At 38.4% G+C, this 22,157-nt stretch overlaps 2 long non-coding RNA genes across 2 annotated transcripts; both read left to right on the top strand.

Annotated features, from left to right (window-relative positions):
- The first annotated feature begins 3,645 nt into the window (after nucleotides 1-3,645).
- Nucleotides 3,646-4,032, top strand: LOC120250520. The gene is made up of 3 exons (XR_005533030.1): nucleotides 3,646-3,716; nucleotides 3,802-3,868; nucleotides 3,958-4,032. It is a non-coding gene; the product is annotated as an uncharacterized LOC120250520 (long non-coding RNA).
- Nucleotides 4,033-5,332: 1,300 nt separating this feature from the next.
- Nucleotides 5,333-20,747, top strand: LOC120250519. The gene is made up of 3 exons (XR_005533029.1): nucleotides 5,333-5,387; nucleotides 6,018-6,075; nucleotides 20,520-20,747. It is a non-coding gene; the product is annotated as an uncharacterized LOC120250519 (long non-coding RNA).
- The last annotated feature ends 1,410 nt before the right edge of the window (nucleotides 20,748-22,157 follow it).

Raw genomic sequence — 22,157 nt, 5'->3', positions numbered from 1 at the left:
GCCCATCAAAGTCCCTATCACTTAATTCAGATTAGCTTTCATTTGTAGAATTCTAAACAATTAGACATTTTACTTTAAATTACTAATGAATTTGCTCTTTTCTTTGTAGATGAGACAAATGATTAGGCTTGCTTAACTGGAGACATTAAAGGAGGTGTTGCTCGATTTCTCTTGACTTTATTTCATTGACATTTATTTGCAACTTTTCAAACTTATACTGGTTATTAATTTCTTATTTAGGAATCAAGTAGATAATTTTATGTTGATTTTGGTCGTGAGGGTATCATTAGGACGCAAATAACATGATGACATTTCCAAGAGACATTCTCAGCCTTGGGCAGTTTGAGCCTGTGAGTCTTCATTAATCTTCTAGTTGATACTTGACTTTGAAAATGGGAAAGAAATTTTTTTTTTCTCGTTTGCATCTATTGTGATTTACTTTCTCTCATCAAATTGGTGAAATTAGTTTGTATTTCCATTTGTATCTTTTTCTTTGAGTGAATGATTAATAACTTCCGTAGAAAATGGTTTTAGGCATTAGTGTTGCATGATATAGTGAGAATGTGGCTTTATAGATTGGGTGACATGCACTTTTTACCGTGGAACTTGTTTTCTAACTTGAATTATTGCTCCTACTTTGGTAGTATTAGTTCCATGGTGCTATTTCCTTCCTACAACATTAATGCAGTGATGATATTTAGATTACTTTGCGTGTTGGGATGATCCTACAAATTTCAAATTTTCTTTATTGTTCCTCTGGTCCACTTGAAATTTTAGTTACAGATATTTGCAATTTTGTCATTATGCCTCATAGAAATAGATTTCCACTTTCATGCAGTAATGATGAGATGGGTGAAAAGATGTAGCTTCTCTCTCACCATAGTGTATATATCTAATTCAGTGTACTATCTATTTTGTCTGTATTTCCATTTTTTATTATATTTCTGAGTTTTTTTAATGATCTATTAATTTTTAGGATCCAATTATGAAGATATATATGTGAAGAACATTTACGTGTACCATAGTGATTTTGGTCTGGTAACTGAAAATAAATTTTAGTTACAAGAGTAATTTTTTTATACGATTACATTGTCTTTTTTAATTAATGATCAATGTAATATTATGTTTGAACCATAGGGATGCTATTGATAGTAATTAAACATGCTCATGAATTGTCAGTCAAAATTCTGGATCTTGGAAACTCGCAATTTTCCAGATAGTATTGAGGTTTTTTTATTTAAGGTTCAGAATTCTCTCAAACGGAGGTATTGTACTTTCTTGATAATATATGGAATTTCTTTATTTGTAATTCTGAGTATATGCTCTATGCTTTTTCCAGGTTTCTCAGTTCTAGACTAACAGCTTACTGATAATCTTTTGCATTTATGAGATAATTATTTTTTTTCTCTGTATATTTCCATCATGCTTGCTTTTAGATTTGCAGTTTGACATAAAGGGGAGTTTAGTGGATTATATCTTGGCGTGCATTTCTGGTTGCAGGTATCATTATTTTTTCATGGTTCAGAATGTTAATCATGTTAGTGATGATCTTTAAACAATTTCGTTCCCTTTACATTGAAAATAATTTTTCCTTATTGAACCCATCCCTGTTATTTTTAATATTGTAGCATTTTCCTTCCCTATGTGTCCTTTGATTTTCATTTTTTCTTTATTTTTGAAAAAAATGTAATTTCTTTTGCTTATTGTGAAATTGTCTGGAAGACTGTAAACCAGAATTTCGTATTGCTACATGCAGAGGATAATTAACTTTAGATAACATCTAAGAATAACATTTTATGGAAATCATATAAATATTTTACTTAACGACATACTGGAAGAAGCTGCTTGAACTTTTCCTTTTGCTATATCATTCCTACTGTAGTTCATTGAGGAGTTCTTCAAGGGTGCAATTCAATGAGTTTAACATGAATTTAATGATCTTTGAGAAGGTGATGCTGCTCAATTTGTTTGAAGTTTCTTATTTTCTTTTTTGTTTTGTTTTGTTTTGTTTTTTTGTTTTTATTAGGCATTAGATTATCTATTTTATGTCATAAACACCAGAGGAGCTCAAGCGATTTATTTCCACCATTAGCCAGGAGTTGCTCAACCTTTTCCTTGTTGCTATATTGTTCCTACTGTAGTTCATTGAAGCTTTTCAAGAGGGCAATTCAATGAGTTTAACATGAATTTAATGATATTGGAGAAGGTGATACTGCTGAATTTGTTTGAAATTTCTCATTTTCTCATGTTCTTTTGTTAGCTATTAGGTTATCTATTTTATGTCATTAATGGCAGAGGAGCTCATGCAATTTAGTTCAGCCACTGGCCAGGGGTGTGCTGACTTCATATCTACATTTTTAATAAAGCTTCAGGTAATTTTTTGTAGAAAGATCATGATATTTATTTCAGACTGAATAGCAGCATTCATGCTCACAACATTTTGCTGCTTCTGCTTCGTTAAATGAATTCAAGTTAACCCTCTTATCAAAACTTACTTCATGCTCACAACAAATGATTAGGCTTGCTTAACTGGAGACATGAAAGTGGGTTGCCTGATTTTTCTTGACTTTATTTTATTGGTATTCCTTTATAACTTGTTAGACTTATACTGGTTATTGGTTTCTTATTTAGGAATCTAGTGGATGATTTTATGCTGATTTTGTTAGTCTTCGGGAGTCAAATATAATGATGACATTGTCAAGAGACATTCTCAGCCTTGGGCAGTTTGAGCCTGTAAGTCTTCATTAACCTTCTAGGTAATACTTGGCTTTGAGAACATGGGAAGCATTTTTTTTTCTTGTGCATCTATTGTGATTAAATTCTCTCATCAATTCGCAAAATTAGTTTGTAGTTACATCTGTATCTTTTTCTTTGAGTTATTGATTTACAACTTCCACGCAAATGGTATCAGACATTAGTGTTGCTTGATATACTGAGAATGTGGTTTTGGTTACATGCGTATTTTACCATGGAACTTGTTTTCTGTCTTGTATTATTGCTCTTACTTTGCTATATTAGTTCCATGGTGCTATTTCCTTTCTAGAATGTTAATGCATTTATATTCAGACCTTTTGCATGTTTAGGATGTCCATTGTTTCTCTACAAAATTTGAATTTTCTTTATCATTCGTTTGGGTCACTTGAAAAATTAATTAAATAAATTTGCAATTTTGTCATTTTGCCTTGTAGCAATTGATTTCCACATTCATGCTGCAATGATAAGATGGACAAAAGGATGCAGTACTTTCTTTTCAGTCATTCACATTTTATATTTGTCCTTGTATATCAACTTCCAATCTTTTCCTACTTTGAATGCTCTGTTCATTTCCTTCCTTTCTTATTCTCATAACCAGTTTGAAGCCTCTTTTCTTGCTTGGTGACCAGTTGTTACTTCCATAAAGCTAATGGCAGTTTTCGGGTGTAATTAACTTCACAGTTTATTGTTTCATATTTTTGAAATGTATTTTGTTCAGGAATTTATTTGCAAATTCTCATCTGCTGATTTCTTGAATAATGTCTTGAAAGTAACTTTTTTTTTTTCATTTTGTGACTAAGGTCTATGGATAGGCTTTACAATCTTTGATGTTGTTGTCTTTTGTAGTATTTTGTTTAGGTGTCCTGTTCTTTACACTTAAGGTGTCTTGATTTTAGCATGAAGATTTTTGGTGGCTTGAAACTGTTACTCTATATAGAAGAAACTGTGGACAACATATCAGGGTAAGCATTTTTTTGAAAATGCACATGCTACTTGAATAATTTTCTCGAATTTTTTCTTGTTACTATATTTTTTTTCCTACCTTAGGTACTTGAGGAGCTTTTCAGAGGGTGATTCAAGTGAGTTTGGCATGAATTTAATTACCTTGGAGAAGGTGATACTGCTGAACTTTTTGAAACTTCACATTTTTCTCATTTCTCTTTTTAGTTATTAAATTATCTATTTATGCCAATAATGCTGGAGGTGCTCATGGGATTTATTTCAAACACTAGCCAAGAGAGTCTGGCTTTATATCTACGTCTCTAATGAAGTTTCTGGTAAGGTTTCTTTATAAAAATCATGCTATTTACCTCAGATTGGATAGCAAAGCAAACATGTCTAATTATGTGCTGCAAAGGCGTACTGAATGTCATGATTCTCACAATTAGCACTTTGTCAATTAGATCATCTATTTTAATATATTTCCCCACTGTCTGTGAAAGTTTTTCTTGTAGGCCTTATGCGCATACTTGTTTAACCTTTTTCTGTTTGTTACAATGATGTAAAGCTAGTTAATTTGCTTGGATTCTGGTCACTATTTGTCTTAAAAGTTCTGATTAGGAACTTAATTTATGTTCTCTTTCCATTTGATTTGATATTTTGAAGGGATGGCCATTTTCATTTGACATGTTGATAATCTTTTTCATTTCTGATATAATTATTTTTATCTCTGTATATTTTGTTTCCATTATGCTTGCTTTTAGATGTTGCAGTTTAACAAAAATGGAAGTTAACTTGATTACATCTTGCCATGCATTTCTAGTCGCAAGTATCATTGGTTTTTTAAGGTTTTGTTCAGAATGTCAATAATGATGTTAGTGATGATCTTTTGAGAAGTTCTTTCCCTCTACATTGAAAGCATTCTTCCTTATTTGAACCCATCCCTGTTATTTTTCATATTACAGCATTTTCCTTCCCTATGAGTCCTTTGATTTTCATTTTTTCTTTACACTTGAAAAAAATGTAATTTTTTTTGCTTATTGTGAATCCAGGATTTTGTGTTGCTTTATGCAGAAGATAATTAATTCACAACATCTAAGAATAACCATTTTATGGAAATCATATACATTTTTGACTTGGAGACATACCGGAAGAAGTTGCTTGACCTTTTCCTTTTGCCATATTGTTCCTACTGTAGTTCATTAAGGAGCTCTTCAAGGGTGCAATTCAATGAGTTTAACATGAATTTAATGATCTTTGAGAAGGTGATGCTGCTTAATTTGTTTGAAGTTTCTGATTTTCTGGATTTTTTTTTGTTAGGTATTAGATTATCTATTTTATGTCATTAATGGCAGAGGAGCTCATGTGACTTATTTCCACCTCTAGCCTGGTGTATGCTGACTTTATTTCTACACTACTGGAAGAAGTTGCTTGAACTTTTCCTTGTTGCTATATTGTTCCTACTGTAGTTCATTGAGGAGTTTTTCAAGAAGGCAATTCAATGAGTTTAACATGAATTTAATGATATTGGAGAAGGTGATACTGCTGAATCTGTTTGAAATTTTTCTTTTTCTTTTGTTAGCTATTAGATTATCTATTTTATGTCATTAATGCCAGAGGAGTTCATGCGATTTATTTCAGCCACTAGCCAGGGGTGTGTTGACTTCATATCTACATATTTAATGAAGCTTTAGGTAAGTTTTCTTTAGAGAGATCATGATATGTATTTCAGATTGAATAGCAGCAATCATGCTCACCACATTTTGCTGCTTCTGTTGTGTTAAATGAATTCAATTCAACCTTCTTATCAAACTTACTGCATCCTGTACTTATCTTATCGAAAGGGTACAGTATCAAGCTTTCCATTTATTAATGTTCATTCCTTTGCCATAATTTGATCCATATGTTATTAGCCTTACCCAAGCTTATGACCAATTTGAATGCTCTTATCAAGTTGCTATAAGGGTCATGGGATCGTCTTTTAATTTGTGATTTATTATTTTTGCTTCTCCTTAATCTTAAATAGCCTTGTACATTAGTTGGTCGTAACATAAACTCAAAAAATTTGTCATGTTTATTGTATTATTCCCTAGTAGGCTCATGTACATGGTTCTGCATGATACCCCTTTGGAATTAAACACCCAGAACAACATACTCATGTTCTCCTCACTTGCTTTTTAAGCTCCCTCCACTTTCTTATTTGTTTAAAAGATTTTGAATACGGTATAATTTAGCTCTGGTTATGTATGGGATTTTATAAGGGTTTTTGCTTGTGTGTAACTTTCACTAATTGTTTTGTGTTCTTTTGTCTCATTGTTTCATAGGACATGGATCTAAAAGGTAACCACATTGGTGAAGTTCTCAGATGAAGATTTCTACATGGTTTGTCTTCTATCACTCATGAATAAGTTGATTTTATTATTCCTTCTATTCTTTCTTCTATTTCTTCCCTCTCCAAGGTGCTGCGCATGCAGCAGAGTTTCATCATCCAATACAAAAATTGAACATACTGTGCGTTTATATGATTCATCACAGTATGGTCTTTATATACATCACTTAAACATGCAATACAAAAATTAATCAGTAGCATCACTTTATATTATATAATATAAAACAATTATGTGATATAGTTTCTATTAATAATTATCATAGATAGAATCCCCAACCCAAAACAACCATACTGTGCGTTTGGAATGGACTTGCAGTCCACTCTCCATGCTCAATGTTCCATATTCCACCTGATCAGCTAGTCTTCTTTGTGCATCCATATTTGTTTGACTGCAAACAACCTTTGAATCATGTGATTTGCATGCCTTTCTATCTGGCTTTACATGTGACTTCTCACTTTACTTCATTATAGGAAAGTAGATGTTTTAAAGTTCATATTAGTAGTGACAATATCTATAAAAGAATTTGATGCGACAGCCACTATCTCGAAATGCACAATTGTCTTTCCTTGTATTACAAGGATTTCTCTTTCTCTCGCAACCATTCTGTTCTTATATTACCTAATGCAGTTATAACCATAACTAGGTTATCTGATCAACAACTTGTTGATATAATAGGAATAAGGTTCTGTTATGCCCTCAACATACAAAAAAGGACAAGTGGACCATGAAAGATGGGCACTCTTGCGTTTTTTATGTTATCTTTGTGAAAATTAGAGTAACTAGTTTGAGAGAAAATAAGAAATTAAGAATCTTTGTTAATACAGTGGAAACCTAATATTATCGAAATCGTAATATTGTTTTAATAGAATCAGTTGGTTTTCTAGGGTGTAATGTGATAGAAGGGAGAATATATGGAACCATCTTACCTGTACAACATCACATGTATGGCCTACATATAGGAACAAAACACAACCCAATGGACAATTATACCCCTGTATACACATAACATCTAAAGTATACATTATGTATAAAGCTTTCACGGATTCTATATTTTTTTGTGTTTCTTAGTGTTAGAAGATTGAAGATAGGGAAGCATAGATTCTCATTCAATGTGTGTGTAAACAAGTATGACATTGGGTACATATAGAAGATAATGGTATAAGTATACCCAACAATAACTATATGTATATACATACATACATACATTCATATATCTAACATACATTTAACACCCCCCTAAACTCAAGGCGGATCATGCGTCTTGAGTTTGGATAACATGAATAGATGTTGATCACGTGTCTGTGCCTTAGTGAAAAAATCAGCTACCTGTACCTCTGTAGGAAGATAATGAAGGGACTCTGTATGGGCACATACATGACGGCGGGTGAAATGAGCATCCACACCAATGTGTTTGGTCAGCTCATGCTTGACCGGATTAGCAGCAATCTGAAGGGCTCCCATACTGTCGCAGTGAATAGGAATAGGAGAAGCAAGTGGTACACCAAAATCCTGTAAAATTGAATGAATCCAACTCCTGTATTGTAGAAGCTAGAGCACGAACCTCAGCCTCAGCACTAGACTTGGCAACAGTCTGTTATTTTTTAGTCTTCCAAACAACAAGTGAAGACCCAAGAAAAATACAGTAGCCAGTGACAGAGACCTGATCATCAGGAGAGCTGGCCCAAGTAGCATCAGAATAGGTCTGTAATTGAAGTGTGGACTGGTGAGAGTAGAACAAACCACGTGAGGCAGTGCCACGAAGATATCGCAACACTCGTAGAAGATGCCCATAATGAACAGAGGTGGGGGCCGCAACAAACTGACTGAGAATATGCACAGCATGAGAGATGTCAGTGCTCAGCCTCAGCACTAGACTTGGCAACAGTCTGTTGTTTCTTAGTCTTCCAAACAACAAGTGAAGACCCAAGAAAAATACAGTAGCTAGTGACAGAGACCTAATCATCAGGAGAGCTGGCCCAAGTAGCATCAGAATAGGCCTGTAACTGAAGTGTGGACTGGTGAGAGTAGAACAAACCACGTGAGGCAGTGCCACGAAGATATCGCAACACTCGTAGAAGATGCCCATAATGAACAGAGGTGGGGGCCGTAACAAACTAACTGAGAATATGCACAGCATGAGAGATGTCAGGGCGTGTGACGACCAAATATACCAAGCTACCAACAAGATGTCGATAGCGAGAAGGATTAGATAAGGGAATCCCGTCAGAAGCGCAAAGCTGTAGATGTAACTCCATTGGTGTAGCGGTAGTACGGGTATCTGTCAAACCAGAGCGAGCAAGTAGATCTAAAGTGTAACGCTCCTGAGATAGTCGATAGCCATCAGGATGAGATGTGATCTCGATACCCAGAAAGTAACGAAGCGGACCGAGATCAGTCATCAAGAAAGTCTCACACAGTTTCTGCTTCACAAATATAATATGAGCAGAATCATCACCAGTAAGGATCATATCATCCACATACAGAAGAAGGATGGTCCGGCCACGAGGTGAAGAATGAATGAAGACTGCCGGATCATGTATGCTTGGAGTAAACCTAACAGCCTCAATGATTGTGCTGAACCTCTCAAACCAGGCACGTGGGGCCTGTTTGAGACCATAGAGAGCTCGCTAAATACTCCTGGGTGACCGATAGCGAAGTAGTACCGTGAGGGAAAGGTGAAAAGAACCCCCATCGGGGAGTGAGCGAAGACGATAAACAGACCCTGGAGGCACCTGAAGGCCAGGGGGAGGAGTCATATAGACCTCCTCCTTCAGGTCCCCATGAAGAAATACGTTCTTCACATCAAGCTGATGAAGAACCCATCGGCGAATAGCCGCGACAGCAACTAATGTACGCACAGTGTGCATGTGAGCCACTGGGGCAAAGGTCTCCTCATAGTTCCGGCCATACTCTTGCTAAAAACCGCGAGCAACAAGACGCGAGAGGTGTCAGAGGGTACCTGCCCAAGTAGAGTCATGGTGGGATCCCGACGATGGTAAAATAAATGAACTGGTGGGTGAGCAGGAGGAAGTGAAGAAAAAGGGGAAGACACGGTAGGAGTAGGGGTGGCAATAATCTGTCCGGACCTGCCGGTCCGGTTTTGTCCGGCCCGGAATAAAAAAGGTTTAGACATAAGGTTTGCAAATGCGGACCGGGTCCAGACATGGCTTGGTTGTCCGGATTTAAATCCGGGCCAGGTCCGGACATAGAAATTCGGACAACCGGGCCCTTTTAACTCCTAAAACTTTAAAAGCCCACAACCTTAGGCCCATTTGTTTTTTTAAGCCCTTTCTTCTAAAAACTTTAAACATTTATTGTTTTTTCTATTAAGACTTAGATTTTTCTATAATTTGAGTTGAGTTTTGGATTATTGATGTTTTTTTTTTTTGCATTTAATGTGAATTAAATTATTTTTGTATAATTTAATATTTGAGCGAACTTAAAAATAGCTTATAGAATTCGGACAAATTTGGACATTCGGACAACCCGATTTTAAAATAAACCGGGTTTGGACATGCCAAGTTTGTCCGGATTTAAAACCGGGCCGGGTCCGGACACAAGTTTTTCTATTTATATTAGTAGTTATCCGGACTTGGTTTTGTCCGGACCCGAATTTTGCCACCCCTAGGTAGGAGGCTCAGTAGATAAAGGAGAAGGGGGGTCAAAAGGGGAGTGACTAATAAGCTCTGGAGGAGCAAGTAACGGAGGAGAGGAAGGTACAGGGGAAGCATCCTTAGGAGAATTGGTAGGGAAAAGGAAAGATGGAGGAATCGATGAAGAGGAAGACTCAGTAGAAGAAGGAGAAGCATAAAAGGGGGTGGTCTCATCAAACGTGACATCACGAGAGATACGTATACGACGAGTAACTGGATCATAGCAACAATAACCTTTATGCTCAAGGCTATATCCCAGGAAAACACAAGAAACAGATTGGGCAGTGAGTTTGGTTCGCTCCTGAGGTGCAAGCAAAACAAAACAACGACAACCAAAAACACGAAGATGATCATAACGAGGAGGTGTCCCATGAAGAGACTCTCCAGGGCTGCGACCATGAAGATGAGATGAAGGTTGAAGATTAGTGAGACAAACAACGGTACTAACAACATCAACCCAGAAATGAGGAGGAAGAAAAGCACCAAGAAGAAGAGCACGAGCCGTCTCTAAAATATGACGATGCTTGCGTTCAGCAACCTCATTCTGAGGATGAGCCCCAGGACAAGATAATTGAGGCAAGGTGCCCTCAGAAGATAAAAAGGCACGAAAGGCCTGAGAAGTGTATTCACCACCAGAGTCAGATCGAAAGTTCTTGACCGAGGCAGCAAAATGGGTGTGAATCATAGTTGTAAAACATCGATAGATTGACAATAACTGACTACGATGATGTATGAAATAAATCCAAGTGTAGCGAGTGTAGTCATCAATAAAAATAACATAATAACGGTTACCTCCTTTGGAAACAAAGGGAGCAGGACCCCAAACATCAGAATGAATAAGCTCAAAAGGAGCAGTGGTCTGAGATACACTTATAGGATAAGGACGTTGTAGCTGTTTACCAAGCTTACAACCAATATAGACAACATCAGAGGAAGGAGAGACAGCTCCTAAGACACCACGACGAACAAGAGATGACAGATGAGACAGACACAAATGACCTAGACGATAGTGTCACATATGAGGAGACAAAACTGTAGCATGACATTGATGAAGTGGCCTAGTAGAAGATGAGAGGTGAAGGGTATCCAACACATAGACTCCACTATGGCGGCGGCCAGCTCCAATCACTTTCCCACTGTGATCCTGCACATGACACGATGTACGGTCAAAAAATAACCTGACAGTCATAATCGGTAAGCTGACTAACAGACATAAGGTTCATGGATAAACGAGGAACATAGGAAACAGAAAGGACAGAGAAGGCATTGGAGGAAAGATGACTAGTGGATGAAATAGGAGCTAGTGTGCCATCAACAGTGCAAACACGAGTAATATGCAGTGGTGGGCGGGAATGATGCAGATAAGTGGGATCAGGAGTCATGTGAAGAAAAGCACCAGAATCAAGAAGCCAAAGAGGACAGGAACTACCTTGAGCGGAGGGAGGAACCTGAGCCGACCGCGCATGTCCAGTAGAGTCTGCTAAGTGGGATTGCTGGAACTGTCGGGACATCACTAATAACTGCTGATCAGCAACAGACAGCAGAGTAGGAGATGATGGAGTAGGAGACGGTGGAGTAGGATATGTCTGCACAGAATGTGCCTGGGAGAATGAGGCAGTGGAAGTAGAGGTGGAGCCGGTGAAGAACCATAGGAAGTAGTACGCGGAAGCCCACGTTGCTTCTTCCGGGAATCACGCTCGAGATGACCAAGCATGCCACATTAGTGACAAGTCTCAGTTCGTTTCGGTCATGAAAAAGACCGGGAGGAGACAGTAGAGGGAGTAGGAGGTCGAGTAGATGAGGAAGTCGAAGAGCCAGAAGGAAGGCGAGAGACAGCAAGAGCATTACCCCCCTGGAAAGGAAGCTCGGAGGCGGGTTTCCTCAGCACGAACAAGAGTGAAGGCCTTATCCAAAGAATAAGCTGACGGAGCATGAAGTAACTGAGCCCGAGTTGGCTCAAACTCGGGGTGAAGGCGCATAATGAACTCATACATACGCCGTGTCTCATCATGGCTACGGCGACAAGAGCAAGACTCAGAACAGGTGAAAATCTGGGCAGCATGAACAACACAATATGGAGGTGTGAGGGCATTAATCTGACGCCATAGAGCACAATATCGAGTGTAGAACTGATCAACTGTGTCATCGCCTTGCTGGAGACTGGTGAGGGCTTGGTATAGGGTATAAAGCTGCGCCTGACTGGAACCACAGTAGCGATGCTCAAGATATTCCCACATCTCACGGGCAGTGGGAAGATCGGCAATCTGGGTACGAATCTCAAGAGTGACCGTCTGACAAATCATCATCTTGGATGTAGATTCCTCAGCAGCCTACTTGTCAAGCTGCTGCTCAAATGCCGTGAGAAGAACAATGGCCTCTGAAGAGACGAGGGTGTCAGGTAAGGAAGGTACAGTAGGGGCAGTACCGGTGCCATCAACATGGCGAAGAACACGAGCGCGCCATCGAGAATTCGCTTGACAGTAAGTCGCCAAGGAATGTAATTAGTGCCATCAAGCACCACGTCAGAATGTGGAGATTGCGGGGACCATTGAGCCCATATTCTATTTTTTTTATCAGTGCTTTTCTTTTACCAAACAAAAGTTCACAAGGTAACAGTAACACCACTCATGTCTTGGTGTTGGCCAGACAAAAATTCACATGTGAAAATACATTGGATCTTGTGAAAATGCATTGGGTCTTGTGAGAATGAATTGGTGGAGGTGACGGCCGGTGGTGGTGTGGAAAATGGCAATTGTGATGATAATGGAGACGTTGATGATGATAGCTGCAAGAATGATGGCGTGATGATGGTGGCGTTGATGAGAATGGCAGCCGTGATGAGGATATGTTGATGGCGTGATGATGGTGGCGTTGATGAGAATGGCGGCTGTGATGAGAATATGTTGATGGTGATGATGGGATGATGATGATGGTGGTGGTGGTGTGGATGGTGATAATGGGATGATAGTGGTGTGGATGGTGATAATAGGATAATAATGATGCTGTCCGTGGCTATAGTGTTAATGATGGGATGATGAAAGTGGTGATGTTGATGATGGGATGATGCTGGCTGTGGTGATAATGGGATTTTTTTTTTTAAATGAATGAAGAAGGAAGAAGAAAGTAGATAAAGAGGATGACCGGAGAGAGGCCCAAAGAGGATGGCCTGTAGAGGAGGAGGACTGATGAGGATGACCAGAGAGAGGACCAAAGAGGATGGCCGGAAGATGGCCGGAGAAATCTAACCTAGTATGATACCATGTTAGAAGATTGAAGATAGGGAAGCATAGATTCTCATTCAATGTGTGAGTAAACAAGTATGACATTGGGTATATATAGAAGATAATGGTATAAGTATACCAAACAATAACTGTACGTATATACATACATACATATATCTAACATACATCTAACACTTAGGACTTGTTCGGTAAGAATAGATCAGAGCATTGTTTAATGAGAATAGAATTCTTCATCTTTAGTCATTTGCAATATTGTCAAAAAATTACCATCTTAAAATTACTTTTTTTTCAACCATTTCGTTAAGTGGATTTTCTTATTTCTGTTTTAATTATAACCGGTGACATTTGAGTTGCCCAAAGAAGAGGCTTGAAATCAAGCCAGACAACAAGTTGTTATTGTTTTAGGATAGATAGGTGGGGGATATATACATTTATATATAATATATGGGCCAAGGGTTTATTGCACATGGTTATTATAAAAAACTAATGTGACCTTGAGGCCAAGCCAGTTAGATTATTGCTTAAACATTCCAAAGAATAATAAACCGAGTTATTCTGATCATCACGTAAACGGATTGTGTTCTGATGGATTTTTTTTTAAAGGTATATTTGTGATGAACCTAAGACTCAAGAGATAGCAATAATACAAGAGGGCTTTTGGTCTAATGGTACTGTCTGTCTATTCCACTATGAAAGGTGTCTTGTAGGGATTTGCATTGCTTATGATTCAATACAGTGGTGTCAAAAAGGATCCCCGGTTGTGAGAGCAGGTTTGCAACCTAATTTTTAAGTCCACTAGATGAGTGTGCACGAACTAGACAATCAATTCCCGGTGGTGCGCACGTCGTTAATAAGTGGCTTATCTATTTTGTAAAAAAAACAAAGGAACAAGAAAGATAGCAATAATTTAATAGTGCAGGTGCTATCTTCTCCCGGAAACCATAGGAAGTCAAACTCTCCTTTGGAGCCAATACCTGTTCTAGCCACATATTCATGCATGAGATCCTAACACAGTTTAAAGGAAAATAGAGTTGAAGGCCTCCTCGTCTATGCACATCAAGCCTCGAGCAATTTTAGCAACTCCGACAAGGATGACTCTTCTAGAGCAATCCGACAATCCCAAGATTGTCCAGATGATGTCGTCAAAGCTTTATCATCCTCAGCTCTTAGTGCTTCATGCAAAGACAACGCCCTCAAAGCCAGTCGCTCCAGTTGTATGAGCCTCAAGCTATCCACTGGTGGCTGACACCATGTTCGTGCACAATTCCTAGGATGCTAGCGTGTCACGTCGGGATTCAAACACCCTTGACATACAAATAGCACCTGAGGGCAAGCATGAAACTATCATGCCGACTCGAGATCCATTATTGGGTGTGATTAACCCATGCGAGGAGGACATCTATGACCAATCCTGACCACCTTCAATTGGGTTGGGTCCGGTTGAGAAAGATGAGCCCATTCCATATGAGGGCACCAAGACCAGGATCATTAGGTTAGCTATAGTAACTAGTTGTGATTCAACTCAACCAAGTGTAAAAACTGGGCTTGATCTAATTATTAATGAAGGTTTGGATGAATTTGGAATTTATTCAACTACTCCAAATTTTATCAACACGCCCTTTGAACAATACCCACTTCAAATGCAATTTCTACTCATATACAACCTATCTCTATAAAGATTCCAACCCTAATTTCACCAAAGCCTACAAAATCCAATATGGGCTCCATGGTTGATCCTAAGGCAATCCTTAACAACTTTTCATCTGGGCCAGGGGATTTGATTGCTGATTCATTTTGTGGATTATCTGGTCCACGGAGGAATGAGCCAATCAAGTCTGAATTCTCTTTTAGGATTAGATACCCAAAATAAAGTGCCACTTGAAAGTAAGCGGGAGAAGAGAGGTCACATATTGATGAACTAGTGGAGATTGAAGACCCGCCACTCCCTGGAAAAGTAAGCAAGACCCCAAGTAGTCCTTCATGGCCTACTTCTCAATCATACAATTTAAGGTTGGACTTCACTGAGAGAGTATGACAGCTTCTCGAGGGCAAGAAAGAGCTCAATCCATCAGCAACCCCTCAAGCCAGCCGCTGCAACAACATATAAAAGAAACCCTCTGCCCACTGGAATGATGATGATGGCTACTTAGCTCCTCCACAATCTTCAAAGAATAAGGGGGCTGCAACACCCTCATCTAAAGGTACACATTCTACACCCCCATCCTTGAATAAATGGTATATATTCAATTTGTATTTCAAAGCTTGTGGTATTGTTTTAAATGTCTCTGGCAATAATGAGACTGAGTGTTTAAAACACGTTCGTCACTTAGAGTCTAGGTGGTCCAGCCAATTAAAGGCACCCTCAAGGTCCAATTAGCAGACCTAACCAGAATAATGATATGACCCAATGAATATTATTTTATGGAATGTTAGGGGCCTTAGAAGGCCCAACAAGAAATTCTTTGTTAGTCTTCTTAGACCTTCACAAAATAGATATTTGTTGCCTTCAGGAATCCAAATTACCTAAGGTTAATAAACAAACCTAGAATTCAATTGGTGGTCCCCACTTAGACAGTTACTATTTTTGTCATTCTCAAGGTTCATTTGGAGAAATGATTATAGGGTGAAAAAATTTACTAGTCATAGGCAACATTATCCATTCAAGACAATTTTGCATGATCATAGAATTCACTAACGTGCATGATCAATTACAACGGCTTTGCACCTCAGTATATAGCCCCAATGCTAGGTCGCTTAAGGAAAAGTTTTAGAAGGAAATCTGAGACAGTAATGCCTCCAAATCACTCCCGTGGATAATCTATGATGATTTTAACGCGATTTTCTCACCTCAAAATAAAACACAAGAGCCCCTAACTTAGAAGACATTCAAAATGCTCAAGACATACTTAGAGACCTACATTTACTAGAACCACCCTTGCAAGGTAGAAGATTCACCTAGAGTAACTGCTAATCGGACCCTACTTGGGTTTGGTTGGATAGGTTTTTAGTGAATATGGATTGGCTAGCCCATTTTCCTAGAGTCCAACAAATCTCTCTTCCCAAGTTTAACTTAGACAATGCCCCCCGTTCGTTTGGAGGTTGGAATTCACACCCCTAAACAGTGATACTTCAAATTTGAGCGACCATGGTGTTCTTTTGAGAACTTTGATATGCTCATTCAGGAGTGGTGCCTAACTTAAACAAAAGCTATCCAATTGGGCTAAAATAAGCTTTAGGTCCATCAAAGAGTGCAAACTAGAGATCTAGCAAAAATTAGATAGCTTGGATCAAATCCATGAGCACTGAGTCTTCTCCCCAGATGAGCAGGCACAAGCGATAGAACTTTCACAGTCTCTAGACACCCTGATGCGCTAAGAAGAAATTTACTAGAAGCAAAGAGTTTGTGCAATTTGGTTGAAGGAAGGAGATGGAAATACCAAAATTTTTCACTTAGTGGCAAACATGCGACAAAACTGAAATTACATCCACCAAGTTAAACACGATAATACCGACTTTACCGGTGACAAGGAGATCGAAAAAGCTTTTACTTCTTACTTCTGATCTAGAACCGAAAAACCATTCAGATTCAAATTTAATTGGTCTTTCCTCTCTTACAAAACCAGGCCAAACCTACCCCCACTAGAGGCACTATTCACATTGGAAGAAGTTAAAACAACCACTTTCGAACTAGAAGTAGACACAACACTCAAGCCAGATGGTTTCCTTGTTTTCTTCTTCCAAAAATACTGGAATGTGGTGGGTTAAGATCTTTTCAATCTCTCTAAGGACTTTTATGAGGGGACCTTGGAGATGATTTTGAGGGAGGTTTTAATTCGGCTAATAGGCCGAACGTTAAAGGTAAAAGCAGGGCCTAGCTAATAAGCTAGGAAAGCAAATCAACCTTCTTATAGATGCCCCGTAATTGGCATTTATAAGGGCCAGACAAATAATGGACAACATAGTTGTAGTGGAGGAACTAATTTTCAACTTGCAAAAAAAAGGTGTTACATGCAACATCATAAAGGTCAATTTTACAAAGGCTTTCAATTTGGTCGATTGTGAGTTCTTGCTCTAATGCCTCTCAAGCTAAGGTTTTGGTCCCCGCTGGATTAGCTAGGTCAAAAACCTTCTAGAAACCTTTAGAGTAAATATTCTTATCAACATAACCCTTTCCGGATATGTTCGATATCAACGAGGGCTCATACAAGGTCTCTCCCTCTTGCTTTTTGTTCTAGTTGCTGTTACCTTAAGCTCAATGTTCACCCATGCCCTATCTTCTGGGATCTTTTATAGGGTACTCTTAGAACAATACTAGAAACACTGTCACCAATAGTACGTGGATAACCTAATCATTTTGTCAATTGGGGGCATTGATGACTTGAGAATAATCAAACTGATATTTAGTTTATTCGAAGGCATTTTTGGGTTGTCCATCAACTTTCATAAAACCAAATTTTACTCAATAAAGTGGGGGACAATCTCCAGACCTAGTATCCCTAACCACTCTTAATTGCTTTGCGGGCAGTCTTCCCCTAACCTACCTTGGCATCCCCATCTTTGGTAGAAGGCCTAGATGCCAAGACTAGAGAATTCTCATCTTAGGCATTAGAGCAAGACTGCTATCCTGGAAAACGAATTTTCTCTTTTTAAGTGGTAGAATCACTTTGATTAACTCAGCGCTAACATCCATTCTCACCCACTGGATGCCCATTTATAAACTCGCCACTTGGGTCAGAAAGCCAATCGTCTAAATTAGAAGAGATTTTCTATGGCATGACCTCGAAATAGAGAAACCCAAATGCATCTGTGTTGGGATAGAATTTGTAAGCCTCGTGAACAAGGTTGTTGGGGGATAGTTAACCTTAAGGGTTTTAACAATGCTCTCCTTGGTAAGTGGTGGTGGAAGTTCCTATCAAGTGGTGACTAGTGCGATTCTAAAATCAACTAGTTTAACAACTTTTAGGATACTTGATAGGGACGCAAGTGTATGTGCCAATCTTGTAATAACTTTTAGGAAAATTGAGTCTATTAGTACTAGTCCTTAGTCCGAAAACTAGTTTATTCGAAATTGTGTGATGTGAAAACAAAATAAAAGAAAATAAAAATCAAAAGCACTGAAATGAATATGGATAAGTAAGAGAGAGAGAGAGAGAGATGGGGTGCTTGGGTATAGACGGGGTGTCTTACTGGACAACGGTTGTAAGTTAGCAATCCTAATTGAACCGAGAGAAATCCTAAAGAATACTATCCTCTCTCTCAAGATGAATAGTAACTTATTTGTTACATTGCTGATACAGATAATCCCACGATCGTATTGCATTTTATGAAATCTTAACAAGAATCAACAAGAATTCAAAGTGTAGACAACCCTTCTGTTAATGTGATTACCCCTAATCCCATACAAAGTAGAAATAAGATCACTCTTTAGATCAACTCCTTATGATTGCATAGAGTACGGAATTGCTTGCCAATTCACTTGGTAGGATTGTGGGAGGAGAATTCTTGACTCTAAAGTACCATATCTCTAGGCTTACTCACAAATGACAAATCCCTTACAATTGCAGTTTGCTTATGCTAAGTGGGTCTCTCGACTTGTCACACAAGCACATCATACATGAAACTAGTGCTTTCGCTTCAATAGCATTCAAGACAATAAGGATAAGCGATTGAATTAAAAAGTAAAGAATTGCAATTAATAATCAAAGTAAAGCATGAAAGATCCACAACCAATGTTAATCAAATTTAACCCTAGAGTTCATTTATGCCCAAACACTTACAAAATTAGTTCTCCATTAAGCGAGAACAATCATATAATTCAAAAGAGATTACAAGAATCATTAAAAGCATTAAAACCCCTTTCCAATTGCGCTTCTTGAGATTGCTGAAGGACTTCCCCCTTATCTTCCACAAATGTCGCCATGGTGCTCCTCGACGGCTCTAGTCTTCTTCCTCTAAAGTGGATTAGCTTTTTTTCCTTGATGATTCACCCTCAAAGATCTGTAGAAAACCCCTTTTTCTTTCCCAAAGCTTGATCGTCTAAAGATAGATTCAAAACCCTCATAATCTTTTATACCTAGCCACTTACGGATTGTTTATGGGAGTAAGAACGAGGTCGTAAGGACCTGAAAATGATGGATCATGTGCCTTACAGGACACCTTACGACTGTAAGTTCTGTCCGTAAGGTCTTTTGTCTTAGTGTTGTGGCCTAGCTTACGGCCGTAAGCGATGGGCCGTAATCTTCTTTGGATTGTGCTTGTGACCACCTTTTGAGTGTATGTTGCTCCTCGTAAGCTCCTTGGGACAACCCTTATAGTCTGACTTACAGGCGTAAATCATGCCCGCAAGTCCTTCTGTTGATTCTTATACTCCTTCTTACAAGCATCAACATGCCCATAAATTCTCTGGAAGAGGCTTATGGCTGTAAGCACAACCATAAAGTGCCCGTAAGTGGTTCAGTCTCGCATGTTCTTCATTTGTTGATGCCGAGAGAATTCCATCTTCCTTGTTTTGGCTCTTGATTGCTTCTTTTCTCTCTCTCTCTCTCTCTCTCGTCCTTTAGCGTTTCCCGATACCTGAAAAATACAATTTTCACCATGTTTAGTATCATCTTCCATAAGAATACTTTAATACACGCCAAATAAGTGTATAAAATGATATTAAATAACATTCACTTATCAATACCCCAATCTGGAACTTCCATCACTTGCACCACAACAAGAAATCCTTCTTTTGGCAAGGCATCCAGTGTTCGGTCGTTGCATCCAGGATATGTATCACTTATGTTATCGGTTACAACACCTTTATCCTTTTCTGGCACGATAAATGGTTCCTTGGACGAGCATCAAAGGATCTTTGGCTTGAGCTCTTCACTCAATCGCAATGTCCACGAGGTTTAGTCAAAGGCCTTCTTCCACCTTTTCTGTAACTAAATCCGTTTGAGCAAGACCCTTCTTGACTAACACTTGCAATTGTATCTTGTCAATGAACCCTTCTAGACAGGATAGCAAAGTTTGGTCTAACTCCGAATGGTAAGTCCACAGTGTCCTCATTTTACCTCTTCTTGATTGATGGGGGTTTCCTTTATGCTATAACTACAACCTTGCTCAAAAAGGTTGCCCTCTAAAGGTTAATCTTTTCAACTGGTTGACCTGGAACAACGAAATCCTCACACTCGAGAACCTGTCTTTGAGGAGATGCAACCGGCTACTAACATCTACCTATGTCCTATGTCATATTGACACAAAGACTTCAAACCACGTCTTTATCCACTATTCCTTAGCAAGGAACATTTGGCTTCACTTTGCAAGAATCCTTAGATAACCTAAAACCCCATTGTTCTTGGAGGAATTGTGGAAATACTGGGTTTGTAACCTAAGTTCGGCGAATAGAGCCGCATGGACTATCGTAGCCAAAGCAATCATGTGGCACATTTGGCTAGCAAAAAATGAATGCAATTTCAATTTCAAATCATTACCTCTTGCTTTTGTTATTTTGAAAATTAGTCATATGTTTCTTTTTTGGGTTTTTGCTGTTCCTGCAGCCAAAAGGCAAAAGATGGAGTAAGCAGCTGAAGTAGTGAAAAGAAGCATTCATTTCTCAGGGTCTTCTATGCGAGACAAACACGACCTTGATACATAGGTTTTAGACTCGATTGCAAGCATGTGACTTCACACTATCTTTCTCACTCGAGAAAGAGTGCTTCCCTAAGTCCTGGGTCGTGATCTCAGTTTCGTTGTCATTTTTTCTCTATTTGTGTTGGCATGTTCCAGGCCCTGTACTTTTATAGTTGTTGGTTTATATTTTCATCCCTAGTGGACATGCGTTTTTCTCTTTGTATTGTTATTTATTTATTTTAATAAATTTGAGATTTATTCTCTCTTTTTTTTTAAAAAAAAAAGAGCTACCATGTAGCTATTTTATCAGGAAAAAGAAACTAGACTAAAATAACTTGACAAGAAAGTAAAGAAGGATGTAAGAGCCTGCTACAAAGAAATTAATAAAAGCAAAAACCAGATGCTTTGGCACATTTCATCAGCCATCTGGGAAGGTCTCTCCCTTAGTGAAACAAAGAAATCACATGACAAGTTCTCCCATGCATTGCTAGCGCAAGGATGTGCCAATCACGGGGAATAGCTTCAACGTCAGTAATACTTAAGCTATAGGTCTGCTTCAAATCAGCTACTCTTTGGTAATCCGTAGCAATTTTGAGCCTAACATCCATAGCAATTAGTTCAGCTTCAAGAGCATATCGTGCAACAATTCTTGAGCTTCCTGCAACCACAATGTTTTTTGTGAGCATTAACAAAAAAGAAGCCACTATCTCCAGTTTGACTATCTGGAATCCAAGATGCATCAGTAAAGAGGTAGCATTGACAGGAGTAACTGTCAAAAATATTGAGAAAGAAGACCTCCCTTTGATAATTTGGATCTTTGGTGTATTCGTTCACTGAATTCGCAACGGAGGTGGAAATCCAAAGAGGGTCAACCGTCGGTCTTTGAAGACGAGATTACATTTAGCCTTCCATATATTCCACACATTAGTAACAATTATAGAGGCCACCCATTGATTCTTAGTAGTGCCAATATTTTCCAACTATATACCAGTATTGATGCTATGCCCCGAAGTAAATTGAGTTTTTGTGATCTCTTCAATTTTTCTCCAAAACAATTGAATTTTGGAGCATGTGTTAAAGAGATGATTGATATTTTCCCTGTGCATTCCACATAAGACATTGCAAGCATTGGAGACCATGTTTAGAGCCTTTAGAAAGTCTAAGGTTTTAACCTTACCATGAAGTAAAAGCTACATAAAGAACTTAGCTCTAATTGCAGCATCCAATTTCCAAAGATTTTTCCATCCTTGCCAATTATACTCAGCAGAGTTGCATTGCTTAGAAAGATGTAAACTTAGTAACAATACTGTTACTGCTGGATCCTAGCTGCCACACCCAAGTATTATTATGATCAAGGATCAATGTGGCTCATAGTTATGTTGGGAAGACAAAGTTGATGACTTAGGAGGGACTGAAAATGATTGAAATTCCAGTTCATATCGTCAACCAAATCAGTCAACTAGATATTACCATCAATGAGATCCGTGTTGACGAAGTAGGTGCTAATGTTATTGATGTACATATGAAGGCTTTTGAGTTTTGAACAACGGTGTTGAAGTTATAAC

This window comes from Dioscorea cayenensis, chromosome 19 (genome assembly GCF_009730915.1).
Source record: "Dioscorea cayenensis subsp. rotundata cultivar TDr96_F1 chromosome 19, TDr96_F1_v2_PseudoChromosome.rev07_lg8_w22 25.fasta, whole genome shotgun sequence".
NCBI lineage: Eukaryota > Viridiplantae > Streptophyta > Magnoliopsida > Dioscoreales > Dioscoreaceae > Dioscorea > Dioscorea cayenensis.
This window is presented reverse-complemented; position numbering and strand designations above follow the sequence as displayed.